This window comes from Balearica regulorum, chromosome 2, assembly GCF_011004875.1.
Source record: "Balearica regulorum gibbericeps isolate bBalReg1 chromosome 2, bBalReg1.pri, whole genome shotgun sequence".
Lineage (NCBI taxonomy): Eukaryota > Metazoa > Chordata > Aves > Gruiformes > Gruidae > Balearica > Balearica regulorum.
Genome location: NC_046185.1, coordinates 87,611,243 through 87,638,714, shown reverse-complemented (window position 1 = coordinate 87,638,714; position 27,472 = coordinate 87,611,243). Strand labels below are relative to the sequence as shown.

General features: G+C 36.2%; 1 long non-coding RNA gene across 1 annotated transcript; it reads left to right on the top strand.

The window, feature by feature from the left end:
• The first annotated feature begins 12,609 nt into the window (after nt 1-12,609).
• Nucleotides 12,610-22,220, top strand: LOC142600750 (uncharacterized). Its single transcript, XR_012834313.1, has 3 exons — nt 12,610-12,714; nt 18,422-18,502; nt 22,003-22,220. It is a non-coding gene; the product is annotated as an uncharacterized LOC142600750 (long non-coding RNA).
• The last annotated feature ends 5,252 nt before the right edge of the window (nt 22,221-27,472 follow it).

Here is a 27,472-nt window from a genome sequence, read left to right as displayed (position 1 = left end):
TGGAGCTTTCTATCAATAGACACTTAATCTGCTTTCTTAACAGTTTAACTGAACAGATCCTGCTTCGCTTTCCCCATCTTAAGTGTGATAACATGCGTGTACACACTCACTGAAGAAAATGCCAGCAAAGCACAGGCAATATGGGATACAGGACAATGTTAAGAACCTGGTCTAGTGGAGGGTGTCCCTGCCCATGGCAGGGGGGTTGGAACTGGATGATCTTTAAGGTCCCTTCCAACCCAAACCATTCTGTGATTCTATGATTCTTTGTCTCTTATTTCAGTTCACATGGGCCACTTCATCAGAGGCTTCCTAGAAAGAACAACAGTGCAAAACATGACCTCTTTATCATCTCTCCCACATTCTGGATCATGGTTGAACTTTACAAATGTGTCCTTGTTTCTAAAGATATGCACTATCTTGAAATGTACTTTTTAAAATGCAGCTACAGCAGGTTACAAGCACAGCTCCTGCTATATACATGGCATCTAATGTCTTTGATATTTTTGCAACATTATTAAATGCCTATATCATTAAATTTACAAGTACATTTTTAGATTTGGCTTACTGCGGTACTTTGACAGAGAGTAGAATGTGCATGTTGTGACATCTGCTGTCCTTATGACAGGTAGATAAATCTTGTCGTGGTTCTCACAATTCACATAATTGCCTCAGCTACAGACAGAGTTGTACCTTTTAAAAAAGGGACATATATTTGGTCAGCGATAGCTCATATTTTGTTTTCTGTGCTGTATGTCTGGCATCTTCAAACTGATCGTTGCTGATCAAGAACCTCCATTAATTGTAGTGGGGAGGTTTATTCTGTCAATGGTACTGGGCTAAACAAGTTGCTGGTTTTTTTCTAACTTTTAATTAAGGTGAATGGATCAGGCTGTGGTTTTGTTTGTTTGCTTTCTACTAAATGGCTTTTCTAGCCTGGAATCCACTAAAACCTTACATCATTTTGCCTTGAGGACAGAGCTTTCATGAAGTCCAGCCAAAACCACTATGTCATTGTCTCAGGTTTCTGTCAGTTTAAGACATTGTCTCTACTCTTTTTTCTCCTTGATGCAATTGTAAGAACCCATCATATTACCACTAAGGCCTTTGACTGCGAATAATTTTATTTGTTTTGTGACCTTTATTTGTCTTTTGCTTGCAAGCTTTTAATGGACTGTATACTCTTGTTTTCTTGTCTCTTCTTATTTTTCATTTCCAGTCTCGTTTATCTTCTGACATCTACTTACTTCAATGCCTCCTTTTTCCTATTTATTCCTTTCATTCTTCTGCAGACTATTCCCTCCCTTTTGTTCTGTATTAAAGTTTTTAATACTGAGACTGTGTGAATTCAGGAGATTTTCTGCATGCAATCCAGAAAACAGAGTTTTCAGTTACATAATTTTCATGCCTCAGTTTCCTTACAGTAAAGAACTGGGGATTCCATGATCAGAAATTCCCATCCACTGCCTGTTGATCAGTTAGGGCTGGACTTGTAGAGATGACTGAAGTTGAACAGTGTGTGAAACTCACTAAGATTAATTCTGTGAGCCACAGTTATGGCATAATGTAGCCAACATTTCTTCACTGTCCAAAAAAAATGATTGCCTGAATTCTAATGATCAACAGATCTACATCTGTATTTAACATGAGACATTTGAGCTATGTGGCAATTAATAAAATATTCACTGTAATATAAATTGACTTGTGCACTTCCTCAGAGTGAATGTATTTGTATTCCTGTATTACCATCTGTATAGCATTGACTATATTAAATACTGCATAATTCTGAAAATTATGCTATTTTTAGTATCTGAAGATATGTAAGGGATGGTAAAGGAAATCTCTATAAGAGTATAAGTACTTGATTTTAGACTACCTTTATAAAGCTAGCACATTTTCCAAACAGTTTAGGTTTCCTGAGCTGGATAGAATGTAATGGACAAGAAATTCTCTTGTTCTGATTCCATCTTCCATATTAGATATATATGCAAGATGTCTCTATTCTAGCTAAAGTATTTGTTACGAAGTCATAAAGGTGAGCTCTGCGGTATCATCAGCCATACTCATGAGGCAATATGACTGTTTAGCTCTTTCAGTTGCCAGGTTGCCAGTCTGCCAGTTGCCAGATATATTTGTAGCTAGATTCTTCCAGGAATGATCAGTCCTAAGAGCTGGTCCTTGCTGTTCTTTTTCTCAGTACTCACTGGATTAGTATCTGTAGCAGAGACTTTTTTTCCTATTATGGTCAAATTCTAAAACAGTATAGCTGATACAAACATAAAAGAATAATGCACTATGACTGCAAAAATCATGAATGAATGGAAAAATTGGGGGAAGCAATATTAACAATTTTTTTTCATCATTTCAGCCAAGTATTTTTAAACTGATTTCTTCTAATATTTGCAACATACTAAAATTTTCCAAAAATTTTATGCATTAATTGCAGTTTGGATTCAATCAATAAATATGTAGAGATCCTGACCCTACCTCAATTTTTGGGATGAATATTTTAGTTACCTTTGCGAACATTTTCCTAAGCTACTGCCACTCCTCCCCTCCCCTCCCTTCTCATGTATGTTATTTTTTTCCACAGAACCCTGACAGCTCTTTCCATGTAAAGAAGGCCAGAAAGGACTGTAGGCTGGTTCCTGCTGGAAGTCGTAGATTGTCGATAAAGAAATGGATCCTGGAATCCTGGAAGGAGTCTCAAAAGATTGCCTTGCTCATCCCACTGTCTAAAGACATGAACATCTGCAAACTAGTGTATTCTGACAGGTGTTTGTGTAGCTTGTTCTTATTGCTAAAAAGATTTTCCAGATGTCTAACCTAAATACTCCCTCTGCAAACCAGCCATCCGCCATGCATACAGAGAAAATATTCTTGCAAATCTTAAAATTATTCTCATATCTTGATCCCTCAAGTATTCACTTTTGGCTATCTTTTTCAGTCATCTGGGTAAACCAATCACATTTTCTATACCTCTTTCCATTCTTTCTAGTTGCTGTCCACTGGACTCTGCCAAAGCAACTCCTAACTTTTCCAAAATCTGAGAGCATCTAGAAGCCTATATTTCTGCTTTATACTTTCCAGTGTGGTGTTTGACTTTTTAGGAACAGCATGACTCTTGTCTAGCTTGAGATCCACTGTAGCTCCTGGCTGCTACCTAACTCGTTGATCCTTCTTCTATTTTTATGCAGCTGATGATTAATCCTACTAATGCATATTTTGTACTTTTCTCTCTTGAATTTCATCTTAGTTTTTAAGTCCATTGCTTTAATTTGTCAAAATAATTTTGAATTATATTCCTGTCCTTCAGTATACTTGCTATCTCTCCTTGCTTGGTGTAATTTGCAAATTTAATTAGCACACTCTCTATTATCAATTTCTCCTTCTAGCCCCAGTCCTGTGGATTCCCCTCCGCATGTCTGAAAACACAAAGTAAATACTAAAAATATTTCTAAAATATCTCCTGTGGCCAATTATATTCTTACCATGGTATTAATGCATATTGAGGTCAAAGATGAGTAATATAAATGAACAACTTACACACTTAAATTATGTTACAGCATTACACAGAGGGCATTTATAAATACTGGATAATGCTAGAAATTTATAGTATTACAAGTAAGAATATGAAATTATATTATCTCTATTTCTGAACTTATTATGAATGAAGTTAGAACATTCTAAATGAACATTCATATAAAATTTTGTTCTTTTATCATTGTTTTAAACTGTGTGGTGTGAGTTTAAGGTGTAATTTTCTATTAAGTGTTTCCAGGAGAACATTCAGTGTTTATCATTGTGTCACATTCTCCTTAACAATGTGAGTGCGAAGTGAATAAAAAACCCAAAACTCCTAAATTGATCGAAATGGCAAAGAAACTTTAGAAATAAACATATATAATTCATCAAGCTATCTTTAAGGTATGTAATCTTTCAATTGTTTGTTTATGTCATACACCATCATACTGATACTCCAGTGCTACGGTTTGATTTACTCTTGGGGTTTTTTGTTTGTTTATTTGATTGATTGTTTTTTCACATGCTATTTGTTTCAGTTCTCACGTGACTTCTGTGCACTTGTAAAATTGCCAGTATGTGCACACGTAATCATAAATATTTCTAGCGTGGTATCTTCTTTCTGAGAGTAGCCAAGGTGTCACCCTCAGAGAAATACAGAATTAGAATAGTGGTAAGTAATGGAGTCATCTGGTCTTAATATTTTTTTCTTCCCCATCAATTAGAGTGTGATATTTCTTTGAAGCATAAGGGATTATAGTTCTTTCTAATTTTATCTAAAAGACCTGTGGATGTTCTCATCCGTATAAATGTCTAATCCTTTTTCCAAATCCTAATAAGATCTTGGCTTCAATGATAAATATTGATGATCCATTCCACAGCATGTTATGCATTTCTTATTTGTCATATCTTATGGCAGAACACCTCTGACTGACGTACGTGTTACATTACAGCCAAGGAAAAGATTCTTCTCTATTTTATCCTACCTGCTTAAAGCCTGTCTAATGAACCTTGTCAGTTTTGACCCAAGGAAGTCTGTTGCTTAAGTGAAGCACCATATAATGCAGACACGGAACGACAATCCAGTGCTCCATCAAAACAGGTCCCTGTTTCTTCTGACACCTTTCTAGTACAATTCAGTTCCTGGCCTGTGTCTAGTTTTCCGTGCCATAAGAAGGACCTTTACTATCAAATATAATGATGCAGTCATAATGACCGTCCTATCCAGTGTTCACAACAGTAAGGATTGTTACCTAATTTTACAACAACCCACACCCACACACTGGAAGAAAAATTTGCAAGTGACCTTTCTATATTGCCTCCACTGTTCCCTTCATCTCGTTTGCCAAGATGAAAATAGAGTCAGAGGAGCCTTTTCTACATGTAAATATCTGTCTTTAAACAAGAAACACTACAGAAAAAGTGAGAAGATGTGATAAAGAAAAAAATTGTAGCAGTATTTTTCTAAACCTCAGAAAAATGGGTTTAATAGAGAAACATGTAAATGTTTTTAAATATGTAACTGTCCCTATTTACAAATGGACTGTTTTCATTTGAAGTCATGGAAACAAGATTTGATAGAGTCATAATGAACGTGCATGCACTTTAATTCATATCTGTGTTTGAATTATCACCTGAAAGAAACTAAAAAAACTAAGCACATAAAATGCAACATGGTGTCTGAACTACTGCACTGATCAAGTACAAAGAACAACCACAGCCTTCAGAAGGGATATTACCAATGACCTAAGCAAATTAATAGAAATCCCCTGGGAGGGGAGACAAAGTAATCAGTTGATTGTCACAGAACCTGGGTGAGTCATCTTTCCATCTTCAGAAAAGGAGAAGGACAAAATGAAGCACCCACTCAGTGGGTCTGATGGTTATGACAGGAAAATGACATTCTGATTAGTAAAAAACCCCAGTCACCTCTATCAAAGTAACTAGTCAACACCTCTTTCAGAAAACACTACCAACAAAAAAATTCTTAAAAATGGCAGCATTTGCTATGAGCATCCAGAAAGATACTTGGAAGGATAATTTTCCCTACTGTGTGATTTTCCGTCCACCTCTCAAATTACTTTAAGTAATCCAGTCTACCCTTTAGCCCAACATCAACAACAAAAATCTTTCCATTATTTTATTTATTTATTACATACAGACTCCTATATGAAGTTATTTCACTGTTTCTGTAGAAGGGATAATTTTCCCTGTATTTTCTTCCTTCAACAAAACCTCGCTATGACTGTTCTTATTTCCAAATAGTTATACTCAGTAACAGAAATTACTGTAATTGAAGTTCTGCACATTTACCTTTTTGAGGTTGCATTCCAAAGACACATCCATCCCATTTCTTTCCACCAGTATCTTTAAAATTCTGTAGTATACTACAGCATACTAACTGAATTGAAGCTCATTTCAAGATTAATTACTGTGTTTAAAACACTAGCAAAAGTCATGAAAAATTTAATGTAGCTTAAAATTTTGAATAGATTTCTGTACATGTACATGGTTATAAAGCTGCACAGCATTAAAGAGCTTCACAGAAATGTCTTCCGTTTATAATAGTATATTTTTAGTGTCACCAGAGTTTAAAAATTAGTACTCTTTATATTTTAAAGCTACCACTTTTAGGGTTTCTAAATCCTGCTTAACAGAGTTTTGCAATTTTCTTCCAAGGAAATGAGATGGACTTTTCAGCTTTTCTTCTTTCCAGGTTTTAGTAAGCATTGAGTGAAAATTTTACTGTTGCCATATAGCATACAATTTCATAAAGTATGAGTATATAAGCATGTACAATCATGGACATGTCTAAACAGAAGGGAATTATTAATCTTTGAGTTCTTTGGTTTTATGTAATCTGCAGAGGTAGAATACAAGGCCTGAACTGTTAGCAGGACATAGATTAAAAAAAAAAAAAAGTTACATTTTTAAAGTAAAATTAAAACTTCTAAAAGGCATGGTTAACATAGATGCATTTGCCACTCATTCTATACCCAAATAATCCCCTCTGCAAACATTCTATCTAGACATATTGAAACGTAATGGATGGTACCAGCAACTGCAATAACAGTGTGCTTCCCTAAACATACCACATCCTTACACCTGGAATACAGAAATATAATTTTTGCCATGGACTGGATGACTGAGGAGATATCTTTTTTTTGTTCCACTGCTTGGTGAACTTTCTTGATTAGACTCTGTACAGTGCTCTAAATTAACCTTCATATCCACATTAAAAAAAAAAAAAAAAAGAAAGAAAAAGTAAGCCATATGTGATAGATGTGTGATGTTTGTTTTGCGTATTTGTTAGAACCGTTAAAAGTAGCAGTTCAGTAATATACCCAGTTGGAAGCCAGGCTCGGAGACTCAAACAGACAAAAGCAGGAGAAAGAGGAATATTACAGCTCTCTTTCAAACTTAACATCTATTACAGCACAGCTCTTCTCCTACATTGCTCTGACTTATCTGCCTGTTGTGATGTGGATCCCCCAGAAACACCGGGACAGTTTTACCAGAGTACTGAGGGCCTCTAAAGACCACTCAGCACAGGGAAGTGGTGTGAACACAGAGTGAGCTGCTCTCCTACAACATCTCCCGCAAAGGGTAAAAACTTCCCACTGAGTTTTCCAAATGAGGATCTCCGATGACAATCTCCTACCTTCTGCCACAGTTCTCTGAAATCTTCTAGACAGGAGTGCCCATAGCTCCTTTTTTTTTTAAAGTATTTTACTCTCTCTTCAAGTTACATCATATCGGTATTCAAGTGGCAGTTTTTCATACTTTGGAACAGAAGAGATGGATAAGTATCAAAATATGACTTTATTTGTACACATTAATCACCTTGTGTGTCCTACAGCTGACATTATGCTGTGCTTTTTACTCTCATGTATGCTCTGCAACCAGCTGCAAAGGAATCCCAGATCTTTATTGGCCTCCCATCACAGGAAATCTGTTCTCATTACTGTAAACTAACTAATGAAACAAAACCCAAAGTCTCAGAAATCCCCTCTACAACCCAAAGATGAAAGATTACAGAAAGCAATCTGTAGTAAGTACTCATAGTAAGTAATGCAGTGGCACAAAAACTAGGTTGTAAGTGCCGAGGAAAGGAAGAGGGCTGAAATACTTTGATAATTGGGGGGGAGGGGGAGAAACATCAACAAGCAGACAGTAAGCTATGATGCTGTTTCAGGTTTTAAGCTCTGACTTTGATCTATTGCCTTGTCTGGAATAACTTACTTTAACACAAAACATGAACCAATTTGTTTGTATGAACATGACTGTGCTTTCAGATAATAATTTCAGAAAAAAATTAATTTTGCAACAGTTATAGATAAAAAAAAAAACAAATAACATGCATGCACATAGACCTTCAGTTTTCCTAGAAGATGCTGTCCTGTGTCAAGTGAAAAAAATCCACATCTTCTAGTCAGCTGCTTTAAGTAGGTCTTCTTAATGGGACAGAAACCTCAAGAGAAGATGATGTAAATTCTTTCTGCTCCTTTGCTGAAGAGTTTGTTCAAAAGTGCATGTGGGGTGGCATCTGCCCTGTTATCCATCCTTATTTATTCAAAGCATTTTTACATGAGATGATTAAATCCATTAAAGGAGGCTTAAGCTATCATTATATCATATCATTATGGCTATCATTTCTTACGGTGAGAGATGGGTGACCAGGAAGTTATGGGAATTTCTCTTTTTCTTCTACAAGCAGATGGTAACTACAGAGCATAAATGAATATAACCTCATAGTTCTGATTTTCCTCCCTTCTACAGATAAGCTGTCATGGTTTAGCCCAGCTGGCAAATAAGTACCATGCAGCCACTTGCTCACTCCCCTCTTCCCCCTCCCCCGGGGATGAGGAGCAGAATCAGAATCAGAATAAAGAGGTAAAACTTGTGAGTTGGGATAAAAATAGCTTAATAGGACAGTAAATGAAGAGGAAAAATAACAACAGCGTTACTAATAAAAGAACATACAAAGCGGGTGATATACAATGCAATTTGCTCACTGCCCAGAACCCCACGCCTAGTCCCTCCCCGAGTATCGATCCCTTCTCCCCAGCAAGCTTCCCCCCAATATATACAGAGCATGACATCATATGGTATGGAACACCCCTTTGGCTAGTTTGTGTCACCTGCCCTGCCTGTGTCCCCTCCCAGCTTCTTGTGAAAATTATCTCAGCCGAAACCTAGGACATAAGCACACACAGTTGTCTCTCTCTGCATTCTAATGATACAACAATTAAGCAAAACAGGCATAAAATCAGATTTTTTTTTTCAGATTGAGCCATCATCTTGGTGACATTTTTGTTACACACAAACTGAAATTAAACTTTTAAAGATCTCAGCATGACCATGCATCTGGTATTAAACTTTTAACATCTTTTGCTACTTTCATTGACTAGATTTCAATCTTTTTTCCCCCTTAATCAACTTTGACTGAAGTTATTGAGATAAAGTTAATTTTGTTCCATATATTTCAGAATATGTCATAGTTTAAAATACAAATTATATATAGCCAATTGATTGTAAAACATGTTTGAAGCACAAAAGGTGTTTTTAAATGGAAACACTGATTAGCATCAATTTATGTAGCCATACTTCAGCATAGAAATACCGAAGCATGTATTTCTTACTGTTTGGGCTCTCTTGCTGGGCTGAAAACAAGACGTAGAGGCTTGTCCTGCTTTCAGCTGAGAGGGTTAATTTTCTTCATAGTAGCTAGCATGGGGCTGTGTTTTGGATTTGTGCTGGAAGCAGTGTTGATAACACAGGGATGTTTTTGTTATATAGACCCATTGATGTTGAGCAGTGCTTACACAGAGCCAAGGCCTTCTCTGCTCCTCACACCACCCTGCAGCGGGATGGCTGGGGGTGCATAAGGAGTTGGGAGGGGACACAGCCGGGACAACTGACCCCAACTGACCAAAGAGATATTCCACACCATATGACATCATGCTCAGTTTATAAGGAGCTTGGGGAAGAGGAAGATGGGGGCGGTGGTGGCTTTTGGAGTGGTGGCGTTTGTCTTCCCAAGTCACCGTTACATGTGATGGAGCCCTGCTGTCCTGGAGATGGCTAAACACCTGCCTGCCCATGGGAAGTGGTGAATTAATTCCTTGTCTTGCTTTGCTTGTGCACGCGGCTTTTGCTTTACCTATTGAACTGTCTTTATCTCAGCCCACGAGTTTTCTCACTTTCACTTTTCCAGTTTTCTCCCCCATCCCGTTGAGGGGGGGGGAGTGAGCGAGCGGCTGCGCGGGGCTCAGCTGCCAGCTGGGATAAAACCATGACAAGGCTTTACACAAAGCATGAAACATCAGACACACAAGTGAGCCTTAATATGATTGCTTCTACAGCTCAAGTAAAATGCTATTGACAGTGATATGTGGTACCAAACTGAGCAGACTAGATTTGTCTACTGACGCCCTCTTTGCATACCTTTTTAATACGTAGTACAGGGATTCACAGACCAATTAATCTGCACACCATCTTCCTCCATCACTAAACCTCCATTTTGAGGCCTTTATGTCCTTTACCTCCCCAGCGGTCTCACTATAAATTCTATTTTGCAAGCACTTAGTGTAACCTTGAAGCACTCACCTCTCCAGGTACCTATGTCTAGCTCCCATATCACTGTCAGCTCCTGCCTGGTACGTGCTCATAGTATGTATAGGATTTGCTTATGCTGCATAGTAATCTGGAGCTGGAAAGGTTTTTCATTAGCTGCCCTAAAAGTTTGACCACCTCTTTTTGTCATGTGTGTTTCCATCACTTCTTACAGAATTATTCTTCCTTCCTCATACCCCTTCCTTCTCCATCAGAATAGGGTTTTTTTCAATGCAATGGTCTATTTTTAACACCCTTCATTTTCATTAAAATACTTTTACTCCCAAGAAGCCTTCCTCCCATGCGCATTACTTACCCTCTTTTACTTGCTTGAAGAGAATTATATGCACCTAAAGTCTTTCTTGAGATTGCCAAGTATTTGTATGTGCAGCATTACTAATTGTGAACGTCTGCCCTCAGTTATCTAACCAGTGGGTGCTGGCTTACCCCATGACATACTCACAGCTGAACAGTGGAAATAGGATGAGGCCTATTCTCCTAGCTGATTGATCCGCAGAGAACTGATCTTTTTTGAAGTAAGAAAAGTCAGGCTGGCCAAAGAAATTGCTTAAATGAGTGTTGAAAGCACGTGGACTGTTTGTTCCACATCACATAGATCTGATGCAGAGGCTAATGCTCCCCTGTGATGGCACTTCTTGTCCCCTAAAATATCTTTATGTTGCATATAGATCAATCCAATTTTTTTTCACTTAACCATTCTTCATATTTATTCCACTTGTCCATTGGGCAGCATTAGGAAGACAAGAGCAGATTCAAGAAAGGGTTTAGTATCTCTCAGTGCTGAACTGCAAGGCTAACACAGGAACCTAAGTAAAATCCCTAAACCTAGATTAGGTATACAAACTCCCTACATGCTGTCTGAGAAAAGTTAAACTTCAAAACATGAAGTAGAACAGCAAACATATTGAGTAGGAAGCAGTTATACGATGAGGCAATTCAAGGTCAGGATTATATCTTAAATTTATCCCTCTCACAACTCAGATTAGCAATTTTCTGTATAAAGTCAAGTAAATCCTTTGTTTCAAAGACCATAAAATTTGGGGAAGGGGGGCGGGAAGAGGTATTGTTGTACCTTTTCTGAAACACACAAAAAAAATGAAGGAACTGGCCATTCTAGTAATATTATCATTCCTTTCCTTGTTTTGCAGTCAAGTGCTTAGACTATTTACCTAGGATGACTTGGGGAAGAGATCATCCTTTGTCTGCCAACATAAGAGATCTATTCTTGCATGGAGTTCCTTAGCTTTTCCCCAGCTACGCTCTCAACTGGCTAAGCATCCTTCCTCTTGCAGTTAAAGCTGTGCTATAACGCTGTGTTAAGTTCATGCGTGTACGAAATGAGAAAGTGAAGATTCATCAGAACACAGTGAGAGTGGGAGCAATCAGGTCTTCAACCTAGAGATGAAGGTACTCATGTGGGAGGCAAGGAGGAGTTGCTGGTTCCAGACCCAGCTCTACCGACTCCAACTACACCCAGTAAAATAGACACACCTGGAACTCCTTGACACTGAGATAAACTGGCAAGGTATGCACTATATTCATATCGATAAATGCTCTCACCCTTATGCAAATCACCGTGGTCTCCGCTAGCTCCCAAACTGTGCCTTGGGTCAAACTGGGCTGTCTTGGGTCAAGCCTCAGCCGGGGATTGCTCTATCAATTTATCAGAACAGATGATAGACTCCACTGCCCAGGAATATTTCTTGGTGCTCTCTGATTTATTACTACTATTTAAGATATAGTATTTAAGTATTTTATCTAATGATTGTTTCAGGTAAAATTCCTAAAACAGTCTTTGGACTACATCAGGTCCAGATAACTCTTATGGATTTTATTTTAAAGGGGAAACAAGCAAATATACACTTAATAAAAATACCACTAATATAAGAGAGAAAATTGTGATGATTAAATTAAGGTTGCAATTAAGATTAAATCAATAGTTTAAAATTATTCCATCACCTAAAGTACTACAACAGGCAATCAAAACAAGTTATGACACTAGAAGAGATGATTACATTGTAGCCTCAACTTGGGAAATTTAAAGGAGCCTTACTTATTTCAGTTTACATCCCAGCCAGCATTATAACTAATGCATCCTACTGCCTTAGGTAAGGACAAGCAAAATTATCTACAGATTGCCAGTGTCACTTCTTTTCTTAGGTTTACACTATTCTAGTTTGCTCAAGGCAGCAATAATTGTATCTTCCTTATTTTGTAAGAATCCAGGCTGCCCTTTCCCACATGTTTGCTTTTTTTCCTTCTATTCACATAGGTATACACAATATTATCTCACACCGAACCCGAGTGTGGCTGTTAATTTTATGTGATAGCAATCTTTTAAAAAGCAATATTTTTAACCCAGAAAGAGCTACTGGCACTGTAGTGACTGACACCTAGGTGTTCATCTTGCAACTACTGGATGGCCCACATCTATACACTCATATATCCTGTATAAAAAGACAAAAAGAGATTAAATCAAAGAACAAATAATTTGTTTTTCAGGCTCTTTAACTCACAAGGTTGTTATTTACTGGATGCTGAAGGCTTAAAATACAGGTGAGTTCTTCCCTCAGTGTTTGGATGGGTGAGACAGCCAACTGAAGTGTTACACTTTCTGTCCCAACACCTATATGGAGAAGAAAGAGTGCATAGATTCAGCTTTTGTTATGACAGGAATAAAAGGAGGAAAAAAATCCCACAACTTTTGCCATTTTTATTTTATAGGGATTATTCCCAGTTATTTCTGAGGCAGAATAAACTGGGAATAATAATCCCTATAAAATAATCTTTCATGACTTTATAACAAATTAGATTAATTGAAATATTAAATTAGAAACAAGTCATCCTCCTAACATATCACCCAAATTTGTTACAAGCCAGCACCTTGTGATCCTACTGTAAAATATCTCTCTGCTCAGAGTTCCCTGCTGACACTTTCTTTCTTAGATCTGTCAGCTGGCTACCTCCTATACCATACTAAATTCTAGAGATATGCTTCTTGTTTGGTGGTATTTTGGTTTTGGCTTAATTAGCATATTATGCTGTGCAAAGTCATATATCTTAAAAGCTCCTTTTATTATGTCTGATCAGTTTCTTTTATAACCCAAAAGTCCAAAGTCAAAGCAGAAAATCCAGCTGGACAGGACTTATTTAGTAAAAAGTCTGGAAGTAAATATTTTTTTATAATTTAATTTTTTTTAGAGATTTCAGAATCAGCTTTTTTTTTTTTTTTTTTTTTTTAAACTGTTCTACATGGGATTTACATCAGACAGCCAGGAAAAATGAAATTTCCTTTTCTTTATTTTATTTCAAGTGCCCCCAAATTTCTCACAAACTTTGTTATACAATCACTTTTTCTACATTTCAATGGTCCCAATGGGAATGTTTACCATATTATTTAATAATCTTGTCCAATCTCAGATGCATCAACATTTTATAGTTTTAGTCTAAAAGACAGGACACCATTCTATTCTACCTTCTCAATACTCCAATCTGCTTTGAAAATATGGAATTAATGATGATGGTTGCTTAATAATTTTCTTAAGATTATTAAATGACCTTTCATGGCAGCTGCTTTCTTTCATGCTTCAAAATTATCAAATGCATCCTTTCTAGCTTTCCCTTCTGTATAAGACAAGCTCAGTTGAGACTGATTTGCTATGTTTCTTTTTTCTGACTTCCATATCTGGAAAAAAAAAAAAAAAAGGCAAAAAGCACATGCCACATGAAAGTATTACGTAGACAGTACCAAAAAGACCATTTTAGTTTTTTAAATATAGTTACTGTTCTACAAATCATCCCTGTATCCATGTAGCTTTTTTCTTTTTTTCCTTTTTCTTTTTTCTTTTTTTTTTCTTTTTTCATTTTTTTTTTTCATTTTTTTTTTTTTTTTCCCCTAGAATGAAGCATTAGGAAGACATCTTTCGTTTTTCATGGACAGTTTTCTTTTAACTTGGCATACTCTAACAGATTTCAAGAGCATTATCTCTTGAGGGCAGGGACTTTCAGCTGCAATAGTTTTTATAGTAAAAGCTGACTTAGGCAATTTTACAGCCCACACTTACTTTTGGTGTGAAAAAGCTGAAAAGTAAATTAATTTTATTTGTGCTGAAAATGGATAGTATTATGATACACAGATAGCCTTCTCTCTGTTCAAATCAACCTGAGAAATATGACGACTTTTTTTTTTTAAGCATTGTAGTTGCAGACAGATTTATGCCTGAAACATATCCACATTTTCCCTGATAAAAGGCGATTTTTTAAAAAAAATCTATGCCTTTTTGCCAGAAATATTTCAGTGTGAATAATAGTTAACTTAGCCCTCTAGAAATGCCTCCTACATTTTCAGTTGAAAAAAAAAAAAAATTAAAAAATGTTTACACTCTCTTTCAAGAGGCTTTAAATCCAGGCTGCATTTTAGTGTTGTGAAAAGTGATAGTCTGTGTAATGTACAATAAAGTTTTTAATCACTATTATTATTCAATCCACTTAATGTTTTAGGTATAAGGAAGAAATTCTTTACTGTTAGAGTGGTGAGGCAGTGGAACAGGTTGCCCAGAGAAGCTGTGGATGCCCCCTCCCTGGAAGTGTTTAAGGCCAGGTTGGATGGGGCTTTGGGCAACATGGTCTAGTGGAGGGTGTCCCTGCCCATGGCAGGGGGGTTGGAACTAGATGGTCTTTGAGGTCCCTTCCAACTCAAACCATTCTGTGATTCTATGAATAGATCAAAATTACATCCACTATCTAAAATATGCATAAAGTAGCAAACAAATCAAGGTTTTTCATAAATGTGCTTTCATATTGTTCAGGATGAAGAACATATGAAAAATTTCAAGTTACATGAACACAATATTTAAATTTCTCTCTTTTTAAAAGATAATAATTGATTTATTGTGTTCATTATATCCTACATTTATTAAAAAAACCCCACTTTTTAAAACTAAAGCAAAAATAATAGCTAATAATTAATCACTCCAATGTTACAGAATACTATATTATCTGTTTTAAAGGTTTTGATCCTTTAAAACATTTTTATCTAGACCTAATTGTTAATCTATTATTTGATCACAGACATATCACCTTCATCACACTAGTATGTATGCCATCAAACTAGTAGTTCTATAAATAAGGAGTTCACTTTAAATAAATCAAAGGACTTGGAAAAAAGTTGTTATGCAAATCCGTGACAATATGAAATGTTAACGAGCAACAAAATAAGGCAGTGAGGAAAACAGTGAAAGTAAACTGGAAAGATATTTGGAGAGCTTTATAAAAAGGAAAAAAAAAAATTATACGGGAAGTATATTTAAGTTAAGCTTTGATTTGAGTCTCACTGGATCACATTTGTGTTCATTACTCAATGCTGTGTCCTACTTTTGTGTGATCATTTAATTGAGTACAGTGAGCTACAGCACTCAGCTTGCTTTGGTCCATTTAACTATGGCAACATGTGCTAGACCTAGATTTAAAGGACCTTTTACAGACAAATAAAAGTGAGCCTTTTTTTTCCTGCCAAGTGGGTCAGAATTCCAGAAAGTGAGAGGTTCAGCATATACTGATTTCAAGTTAGAGGACAGACTATTCATCAGTTCTGTTAATTTCTTGACCTGAAAATTTTTATAAACACACACTTTTTATAAAATCCATCAGTTAGGCATGGGCAGTATCACTGCATAGAATTCATATGCATTTTTTAACCAAGCAACTACTTATATTCCTCTTTTTTTTTAATGAGAAAGTGTTTTCAGAGTTTTATTTGGAAATATGTTGAAAGATACTATGTTCTTTTTTTTCTTTCCTTTTAAACTAGAAAAAGATAAAGAGGGAGACAGACAAACAGACAAGAAAATGACGAGATTGCCTATTCCTATGACAGGATAATGAAAGCACTTCGTTTTCCAAAGGTAGCACAGAGAGGAAATGTATGTGCAATTTATGAGGATTTGAGGAGAACTTGTATATGGAGCTTAACATGCTATTTGCCTCACTTAATGTGCAAAGCAATATAGATTACACTTAATAAGCCAGAGGTTTGACAGAAAACTGACAAGTAATAAAAACCAATGCAAGTGCTTAGGCTCCCATGAAAGCCAACGTTACTTAAAGCCAGGTCTTGGAAGGCAGTAAGTTCCTTTTTAGAGCAATGAACACTAACGTGACATATAAACGTGCACATACACACATGCACACATTCAGAGACTACTGTGTTCCTGTACTTGCTGGTGTTGGGCATTTTGCAGGAGCTGCTCAGTATCTTGCCAGAGTATAACTCCTGATAGCAGTGCTGAAACCATGAAATGCAAGAGAATTAGATGACTCCTGCTAGTCTATGGCAAATGACATCACTGGCCATGAGATCCATGTGCCAACAACTGCAGTTGCAGACTCCTTCATGTAACTCTTGGAAAGAAAAAAAATACTTAAGCAGAAGATTAAGACAATATTAGTGAAGGAATAATAGCTTTCCACTTAAATCCCATTAGAACTGACTTTTACCTTTCCCTTCCCTAAAAAAATTTCACAGGGCAGGTATTCATTAAGTGCACAAATGAACTTTCAAGCACTAGAATTTGCTCTCAAAAACAAACACAGCTCTCAAAAAGAAGCACAAGGTACTTCATTGCCTTTTTTAAAATCCAACAGCATAAGGTAAATGGAGCTCTGGTAGATTGATGGAGTGTCAGCAAAGGAGTAAAAGTGTTGCAGTCCTCTTCATTTGTCTCATTTGATACTGTGCTGTTGAGCTATCGTCAAAGCTTTCTGCCCAATTAAAGAGTCCATCAGCAGCAAGGATATGGGAGGACAAGAGATCAGCTTGGCAGTGAACTGAGAGAAGAATGGAAGACACCTAAGAAAGTGGTAACTTAGGATACAAAAATGGATAAGTCATGATCCCCAGTGACGATGGGGTCTGAGGGCTCATGACAATGTGCAAGCAAAAAAAGTTAAGGACATCAAAGAATGAGGCCAAAAGAAAAGACTAAGAAAGTGAGTATCCTCAGTATTCAGGAAAACAGGCATGAAACCACCAATGCAGATTCCTGGTGATTATTCAAAAAATGTGGGAGAATGAAGAGATGTTAGACTTGCAAATACTCTTATAAAATCATGGATGTCTAGGAGAAGAAGACTTTCATTGCTGATGAAATAAATCAACAGATAGGTTTCAGGTCATGTGGTGAAATACAGACTATAATATTGAGCCAGAAATAAGTGTAAGAAGGTGTTATGAAAGCAGTTTCAGATGGAGTGGAAACTGAAGCAGTATGATCTGTGTATAGATGGGAAAAAAAATGAAAATAATTTATTTAACCCATCCATTTAGAAATGGAAGCAGTGGGGAGCAAAGAGGGTCAGCAGTCACATGGGAGACAGTAGAAACCTCTTGAAATTACTGACTGAGGAGGCCTCTCTGTTTATAAACTGACTTGCCTGTGCTCATGAAGCACAGTAATAGTAATACAGTCTGAAGTTCTAACCGACTTCCTACTTTGTGACCATATTATTATCAATATTACAGACAAATGTCATGCAGTCTTAATGCACTCCAGGCTTTTAAAAATGTAATGTTTTCCTCCCTAAATATGCTATTGTAGTTTTATTTCCAGTCAATATCACACTTTTTTCTTTTTAGCTTGAGTATTCCTAGAGACTTCTTTCAGACTAGAATGACAATGTATGTGGCATACAACTTCTTGATCACCCTAGCAAGGTTCTGCTTGGTTTAGTTGAATGAATCAGCTGAATCTCTTTTCTCAGCTCTGCCTCAAAAAAAGCAAAAATTTGTCTGTTTGATCTACAGATGATTGACTCAGTGAGCTGATGAAACCTCACTGGTGATTTACTTCTAGAGTAACTCTCAACTGTGATTATTTAACAAAGCTTCAAAAAGCATATAAATAGGCAATATTTTAAAGGGAAGAATTATAGAAGTAGTTACCACATACTTCCAAATAAAAGCCAAGCATTCTATGGAGAACATGTAGTGGAGTTATTTCATGGTAAGCTTATTCATCCCCTTATTCTATTTTTATCACTTTTTTATGTGTGTATTTATGTTCTGTATTGGCTTCAGGAGCATTCTCTTTTAATTTGGCTTGCAAATTAATTTCTCAATAAAATCATCATGATCAAACCATTTAGTCTGGTTAGAACCTTAACTATAATGTGTCTTTTAACATTACCAGTTAAAAAAAAAATCTAATAGTAAATATTCCAAACAAATGGTACTTAATGGTGCTTCCAATTTCATTTTATTGATCAGGCAAGCATGAAGAAGCACATAATGTGTTACTTTCTCTGTTCAATATCTCTGTCCTTCCATCAAGACATCCGTCTTCTTCCAGTAAGTTGTTATTTCTCCCCTCTGATGTAGCTTTTGCTCTATACACAATGTTGTAGGTTCCATAGCAGCAACAATCACTGTTATTTCATACATTAGGCAAACTCCAATGTACATTTTAATTGCCTTCATCCCCTGGCAGCATTATACCCCATAACGTTACACAACAGAGTGGAAACCAAGGCTCTGAATCTCGGCTGTTGCACTGGACTGGTCCATAATAACTTGAGTGACTTTATACACCTGCTACACAGCCCGGGAACGAGCTTGGTCCTGCACTTCACCATCTAACCATGGGGCCCAATAATACAGTGCCAACACCGCTAGCAGCCCGCCATCAGCTGTGTATTGAGCTTGTAAGGCCTCAGTACAGAGGCTTGACTGAGCTGCTCTGTCTGAACTTCGCTTGCTCGGCCTGTACCTTTGTTTTACCTGTTTTAGCTGCGACAGCGATTTCTCTGATTCACCAGGTGTCTATGGCTAATTTGCTTTACTTTTGCTCATCTTTGCATGCTACGGTTGAAGGGTTAGATTGCAGTAACAAGCAGGTATTCTATCCAGAATATGATTTTTACGACTCTAACACAATGATGTAGTGCAGAGAAATACGGGTCTGGTGTGATTGTAGGGGCCCTGAGAAGTGGAGACACAGGATGCAACGTGGAGGAGTAGAGGCATGGGATGAGAAGAGAGGGGACACGGGCTTGGCGCTCGAGATCCCACAACTACCACCAACTCTCCATGGTCAGGTGAAGAAATGCAGACCCAGGGCTGGGCACACCTGGTTTTAGGGGTAACAAAGAGAACACACATACAGTATCTGACATGTAAAATCCACCATATATAGTAAATTTGATTGTAACATGGAACTGTAAACCAAAAGAGAAAGAAAGGTATACAAGTGTGTTAGCAAGCACTTGAAAATGACCCTAAGCAGAAGAAAGGAGAAGAAAAAAAAAAAAACCAGAGAAAAAAACAAGAGAAAAAAGAGAGGGGAATAGAAGGACAAACCACCAACATGAAAATCGTAATCGTCCCAACGAAGGACTCCAGATGCTGGCCACTCACAGTGTGAAACCACTGACCTCAGGACCTAAAGGAGCAGAGAAAGGGTGAGCATAACACCCGGAAAAATGCTGGAAACTAAGAAATGAGTTACAATTTTAATTGCATTATTGCTATTATTGTGACTTTTTCTGTAAGTACTCCACCTGCATTATTATTCTTTCTTTTTTCTGTGATAATTGTATCTAGACTATTAAGATTATACTAACAGTAAATTGATGCCTTTAATTATATATTTATAAAGTGTGCCTCCTTTTTGCCTTTAAACAATGTTTTGAATGCAACAACAGTACCTTTCAACTGAAGTTTGTAAATTTCATATGGGAAAAAACCCTATTATATTCTTTATGCTTACTGGAGGGCTATAAAATCCTGTTCTGAACGGAATATTGGCAATGATGGCATTGTTTGCATTAAAAGGTAGGATTCAATAAAGTGTGTAAAAGTCTAATTGATTCCCATAGCATATGCATAAGAGACACTTGCAAGAGAATTGAATATGTTGAGATGTGGTACTTGTGGCTACTTATATGCTCCCTGTATTTTTTTTTCCTCATAGCAAGCTGGCAGTTTCTAGATTATTCACAGCACCCCTGACAAGCAATCTACACGTCTGTTCAAATGGTGTTCCTGGATATATTTTACAGTTGGCTGTCAATTCAGCCTCTGTAATACACTTCAAATACAAAAGCAAAAAAACCCCAAAGAACCAAAATTCTAAACTGACAAAGCTGGGGTTAACACAATATTTTCGCTCTGCTGTAGCTACACTTATGTTTAGCCTAATTTTGAGGTTATTTATCAGATTCATACCCTGAATACATGTCCCTTATCATGTATTCTCAGTGCTGTGCTTCTGCTTATGGTCAAAAGCCTCTGTAAACAACTTCAAATATTTTTATAAAGCACATATGTACTGTTAGCATTTTTCAGTTTTTTTCTTTAAGATTATTAGGATGTTAGTCAGTCTGTTTAGCACCTTTGTGAACTATGTTCTAGTTTGGAAAACCAAATCAAACAACATAAATGAATTTTCCAAAGAAACAGAGAAATAGTGTGACATAGTATTTGCATTCCAAAGTTTCTTGATCTTGCCAGATGAATAGTATCCCACACAGAAGAAAGAAAACAGGCACAACAGTTTTACAGTCTCCTATGAAAGTAATTTCTTCCTGTGCAAAACAAGGCCAAAAAAAAAAAAAAAAAAGAAAGAAAAAAGATGAAAACAGAATGCAGCGTTATGTTAATATCAGTACATACAGATACACACAAGAGGGAGGGGATAAATTAAGGTCAAACACATTGTAAATGTAGCATTTCTTAATGTATAAGCAGTTGCTTTCAGATGAGGAACACTGGACGCTTTTCAAATTCACCTGAATTTAAAAATAGAAAAATGCAATAAGCAATCCGTCTTTATCTTGTTTGTACTACATCAGTAGGATATGAATTAGCATGAATCTTTAATATGCAAGCTACCAGAGTAAAAGTTGTAGCTGGTAGAACAGGGACTTGCTAGCCCAGGGAGAGAATGAGCAATGTGTTGTGTCTGGGAAACAGTATGGGATTAGTCTATAGTGGCGCACACTCATTTTTCTTCACCAGTTAGGAGCCAGAGCAACACATCTTGCATCCTGAAACTGTAGGTAGCGGAGTGCACTCCTGCATATACATAAGTCTGCATGTATATGAGTTATTCCAGGATGAAAGTTCCTCTTCCTCTAAGTGGAGTTTTCTGCCCGGGCCCAAATCTGCATAGGTATTTAATACAGCAGGTTAACAGACCTCTCACAGTTGGAAAAATAAAAGAAAAAAAAAAAGCCACAGAACTGCAAACAATATTCAACAATACTTCGTGAAGAAAATATGCATTCTCTGGAGGTCTTTTCCTGCCTCCTAAATTTCAGGTGCCTGTAGCAATTATAAATATTATAGCTCTTCATAAAAAAATAAAATAAAATAATAAAATAAATAAAATTAAAATAAAATAAAATAAAATAAAATAAAAGGTTGTTTGCAGTGATAAATGTTAGTCACACAAAACAAGTGCAATCAGCTTGCCATTTTACATAACATATCCACACAGCTCTATCTCACAATAGCACCACAGCTGTTCTGTAGGTTAGTTAAGGCTGATTTAGATATGCAGTTAAGCAGTCATCTCTAATTCCTCTCAAATATTTGGATTTAATCCCTGCTTACATATGATACTTTTTTTTTTCAAAATATATTTTTACAGTCTTCAACAGAGACTATATTTTTGGTTTATTTTCTTTTGCATTGAGATATGTTCAGGTGCCACAGTTGCAGCTGTTAGAAACTACACAAATAAGCGTTCGTGTCTCTGATTGATTGCCACTTTCCCTTTTTTTGTCTCTGCTTAATAATTTGCTTGATATTGAATTCTTTTTCTGATATGTTACATATTTCCTACTCAGGCTTGGACAGTTCAGCAAAGAAATCCAAGTCAGAAAGAAGTATTCAGGGCTGCAGAGAAACATGAATATCGCCACAAGCAAATGACAGGAGTATTGGGACGGCATTCTTCAGGAAAAAGATCACACCAGAAACTCCATTCTCATCGTGTCTCCACAAGCATATAGAACATCACATAATTCTCTGTTCTCACGTTTGCAGGTGATATAATGTACCCAGACTGTGGTAGGAGCTACGACTTTGCATGTGAATGTTATTTTTCACATTTTGGATACATACAACACTGTTTTTCTGTATTGTAAGGGAAGGTATTATAAAAATGGAAAAAATGGACTATTTCAACATATGATAATTGAAAACAAATGAAATTTTTTAGACTACTGGTTTGTCGAGTCTTACAGTTTACATGCATAAGCCTGAACTTTTTTTGACTGCTTTTTATACAACTATGATTATGTTCTATATACGTCATATAAGTGAGTAGCTACATCTCTTGATCTGTACTGTTACTATAATATTATCATAAAGACAGTAATTCTGTTAGATTTTGAAGCATAGATTATTAATTTGAGTATTTCATGAAACACTAGCAATTTGAAGTATCAATATTGTCCCCTAACAGGAAAATATAAAGTTGTGATGTTGATATGCTTTTGCGTTAAATGTTCTTTGACTACATATTTATATTTGAGGAATGCACAAGATAAAATAAAGAGAGCAATTTTTTTGTTAATTTTGTCATGCAGTGGTGACTCCTGAAGTTTGTATCATAAAAACCCCAGAGTGGCTACTATTACCCATGCATTCTGTGCAAGGGGAAAAATATTACTGTGAAATCTCTTGAGGATACTTGTAAGGAAGGTTAATTCCTTTCAGTACTGTCTGAACCTGGTAGCACATGAAGAACGATCTGAATAGATGAAAATGACAGTGGATGTAGCTGATGATGATACTACTCATGACAGAAAGCATATTAATTAGATAATCTTTAAATGAACACTGAAAACTGTTCCTTTTAGTATCTAAAACAAAGTACTAATTTTCCTTTCTAACCAGACTCTAATCCTGCTTTGCTATGAAGTCTAATCAATAACAAGATAGGTAAATAGGTATTTATTTAACGGATTTCTGGGTAGGATGATACTGATCAGGAATCATAAAAATTCCTATGCACTTAATAATATTCTGTATTCCATGCTGTACTAACAATTTGAAACCCCATTTGCCTGAAATAGTCTGACATACAGTGGGTTTTACTACAGTGGTTCAGGGAAAATGATATTATGTGATTGTGGAACTATCAATTTTTTCCCTGCTTTTTCCTCCTCTTTCCCACTGTAATATATAAAACTATATAGCTGCACACAGAATTTCAGAGGAATGGTCAGCAGTGGAGACATGACAATTTAGTAATTTTGGACTCATTCCTGAAATTCCAAATACCTATTTAATTACACTGCAGTTGTCTACAGCGACTCCCTTTCCTCTGTTGTACCAAAACTTGTGACATACAAAATTACTGTATCTGAGTTTTCAATGGAAAAGAATCAGAAAAAGACAAGGGAAAGCTAAAGTGCACAAGTGGCGATTCGGTCTAGTTCTGGGCTCTCCAGTACAAGACAGATATGGATGTTCTGGAGTGAGTCCAGCAAAGGGCCATGAAGATCTTTAAGAAAGTGGAGAACATGCCATATGAGGAGAAACCGAGAGCTGGGATGGTTTAGCATGGAGAAGGTAAGGATCAGGGGAATCTTATCAATGTGTATAAAATACCTCCTGGGATGGAGTGAAGAAGATGGAGCCAGGCACTTCTCAGTCATGTACAGTGACAGGACAAGAGGCAATGATCACAAACTGAAATGCCAGAAATTACATTTAAACATAAGAGAAAGCTTTTTTACTGTGAGGGCTGGACTAGATGATCTCCACAGGTCTCTTCCAAAATAAGTAATTCCATGAATTTGTGATTCTACAATGAAAATAAACCCAAATCCAGCAACAATCACGGATAACTATTGAAATATTCAGAATTTAATTCAGAACCAAATAATTTCATCCTCAAATGAGAGCTTTATATATTAGTTCCATATATTAAAAATCAATCCCAAGCTCAAGCAGAATGAATATTTACTATAAATCTTTGCTAGATTTTTCAAAATTTGATGTAATTACGGTAAGAAATGCACATGCAAAATTGGCCAGTTAGTATACTGTAAGTGAATTGTCATTCATTCTTGGAGACAGGTTTGAGTCATATAATAAAAAAAAATTTGTGACTTTGTGTTATTGGTACATATAAGTATGTATAAGAGTCATACAAGAATGCTATGGAGGAGAAAAAATGATATATTTTTATCTAGAAAATAAATATAGCATTTGCAGTTCTAAATTACTACAGTTCAAGTAAGATTGCAGTACAAGTGGACAGCTGAGAAAAATCAAATTAGCGAATAAATTATTGCATCCTACCAAAAAGTATGTTCTCAATAAAATGCTTATATTTTGCAAAATTGCTTTTCAGCTCAGGTTTTATTTTTAGAAGCCTTTAAATTCTAGATTCCATATTTGTTGTGTACTTGACAAATTGTAAAACTTACCCAAACTTGTGTAAAAAAGCATATGAGTTAGGAGCTCAGTGAACATAAAGCTGTTTTGTAACTCATGTTTTCTTTTTTTTTTTTCACTTAGGCAAGATGCATTGTTAGTTAAGAGTCATTTTGTTATTAAGGTATATTTTAATCATAGTAGGGTGAGCTAAACTGCAGTATCTAGTGGGATTTCTTGACAGGAGAGATACACACAGATAAAGAAAGAAGAAAACAAGTCCTTCTTCAGCACTCTTCTTGCAAGTGGAATAGACAAGGTTTCTCCAAAAATTAGCCACCAAATTATATTGGGTTCTTGATTTCTCCAATCTGGTAAGCCAGTCTTTTTCAGCCTCATATGTAGCAGAATCATAGCACTTCCACTATTACATGATCCTTCCTGTCCTGCAAGAACAGCCACGTTACTTGCTAAATTTGTTCATTACCAGCAAGTTCTAGCTGATTTCTTAATATTACTCCATAATTGATGGATTTTCTACCATTGAAAGGTTTTGAAGATCACTGGGCAGGAGGTGATACACTGGCATATTTGGAGGTGTTTTGGATGCTAAGTACACAACACTGTTTTGTTTTCTTAAATATTAATTACTGCATAGTGTTCCAGTTGTTTTGTAATGAGAAACCACACTGTGATAAGTGACTGTTTTTCCTTTTGCCCCTCACCAAGAAAAGCAGAAAGAGTGCTAACTCAAAGGGCAAACCATTCAATAAGCTCTTGAGTAAAAATTCATCTATTCTGAACTCTGAAGTTAGATCACCTGAATGGAAGATTAGGGAACCCCAATAAGAGGCAAGTTCAGAGATGAAAGGCCTCTGGTCAATCCTTCAAGATCTATGTAGGTTTCAAGATTTTGAAAGCTGGAATTACTAAAGCTTCATTCATCCTTTATGAGAGAAAATCACCAGAAGATGGGTCCAGCAGATAACGAGCCCATTATGTTTATTGCTTTTAATTTTGTTCATATGCCAAGGTCATCCACTCAGTCCCATCTATGGGCCTCCTAGATCCAGAGCAGGGGTAATGAAGAATGAAGACAAGGCAGTACTGGAGAGGTCAAAAGGACAACTACCCTACACACAGATGTGCCCTACAGAGGGCTACCTTAATTACCACAAAAGGGTCGTCCAACGCAAGCTGCCTATTGCTACGCTTTAGAGTGATCCCTGGGACAGTCTAACTCCTTGACCAAGCTAGGAAATTCTTCAGCAGAAAGGTAGTTAACATACACCAAAACTGTGCCAAGGACTGATTTACCATTTTAATATTGTTGCCAGTTTAATTATATTCTAGTACCAGGGAATGTTTAATTTACTAATATAAACACAGCCTTAGAAGTTAGTTTTAGAGTGTAAAGGGGGAACAAATTGACAGAAAACACAAATATGCCAAAAAGTGGTTGAACATCAGAAAAAAGAATTCAGGGACACTAGAGTAAGATGTAAGAAGCATTAAGGGCTACATGCAGGGTTTATAAATCACACGAGGCCTAATTAAATTAAAATAATCCGGTTTTTGAGCACAAAAGTATAATTAGTTCACCACAGTAATCTGAACCTATGCTTTGTCCACAAATGACTTCTGTTGGTTGCTGTTTGGAATTAACATTTCAGTTACAACCAGATTTTAAACAGATAGTAGAAAGAGCAGATCAAATATGTCACATACTGCTCATTTCAATGCAAGAGGCAGAGACAAACAACTCTTTCCTCAAATTACCAACAGTATGCAGTAGCATTATGGAGAATTTAAAAATCTACCCATTTTAATCATTGTATTTAGTCATAAATGTCCTATAGTATCCAAGATCTACCTCCATTACCTTATTAGCTTAACTGGCTGATCAAAGTATGAGATCATAGGCCAAGTGAGATGAACTCATTGAAAACTGATCATTGATTCTTTTATTCATAATGCAAGTACTTAAACTGTTGCTTATATAACATCTTGCTTCCAATGGACTATACTTATTTTACTTACAAACTCAGTATCTCAGGAAAGGAACTTGCATTGTCAACAATTCTGTTTAGCTCTATTAAAATGATTAGTAAAACTATACCCTCCTATAGTGATTATACCAGAGAACATTGAATTCTGGAAATCAGCGTCTGCATGACTGAGGCCTGATTATGTCAAAAGTACGTGTTAGCACTCAAACATAAATCAGTTTAATAGCTGCTGCTATCTTTTTAAAAAAATAACAAAGCAAGGTCCTATCTTAGCAGGACATTGATCCCAGAAGAGATATATTTCTAACAAAAATGCTAAAAATTATGGTCAGTATGGTGGATTAAAACAATAGAATGACCACACAGGGACTTCTGTGACTATAGGGTGAATGTATACTTTTTCTTATGTTTTTATATATATATGTGCATGAATATGATAAAACTATATGTTCAGGGACAGAATGAATTTTAAACGTGTTAAGAAACCTTATTTTCCAATGATTTCAGATTCCATTTTGGATTATCCCAACATACACAAGAAAAAAAAAGTTTAGTATTGTCCCTAGAGTGCATTTTTAGAGCTACAGATATAACAATTATTCTTAAATTTACTAACAGACTGTGGAAATATAATGTGCACACACAAAATCTTTTTATGCAAACCATAATGTAGAAGAGGATAGGTGAATAAAGAAAGTCCTATACAGCATATATCCTTCTAAAAAGCAAGGGCCTCAAGTGCGATTTTAAATCACAAATCATTGAAAAACACGAAGAAAAATAAAAATAAAGCAAATCAGACCAAATATATAGGTAATCTTGCTTTTAATAGACTTTAACATGTATTACATGTCAGCTGGAACGCAAAGCAAAATGTCAGATCACTATAAAGTCCAAATGACTGGGTAATAATCAATCA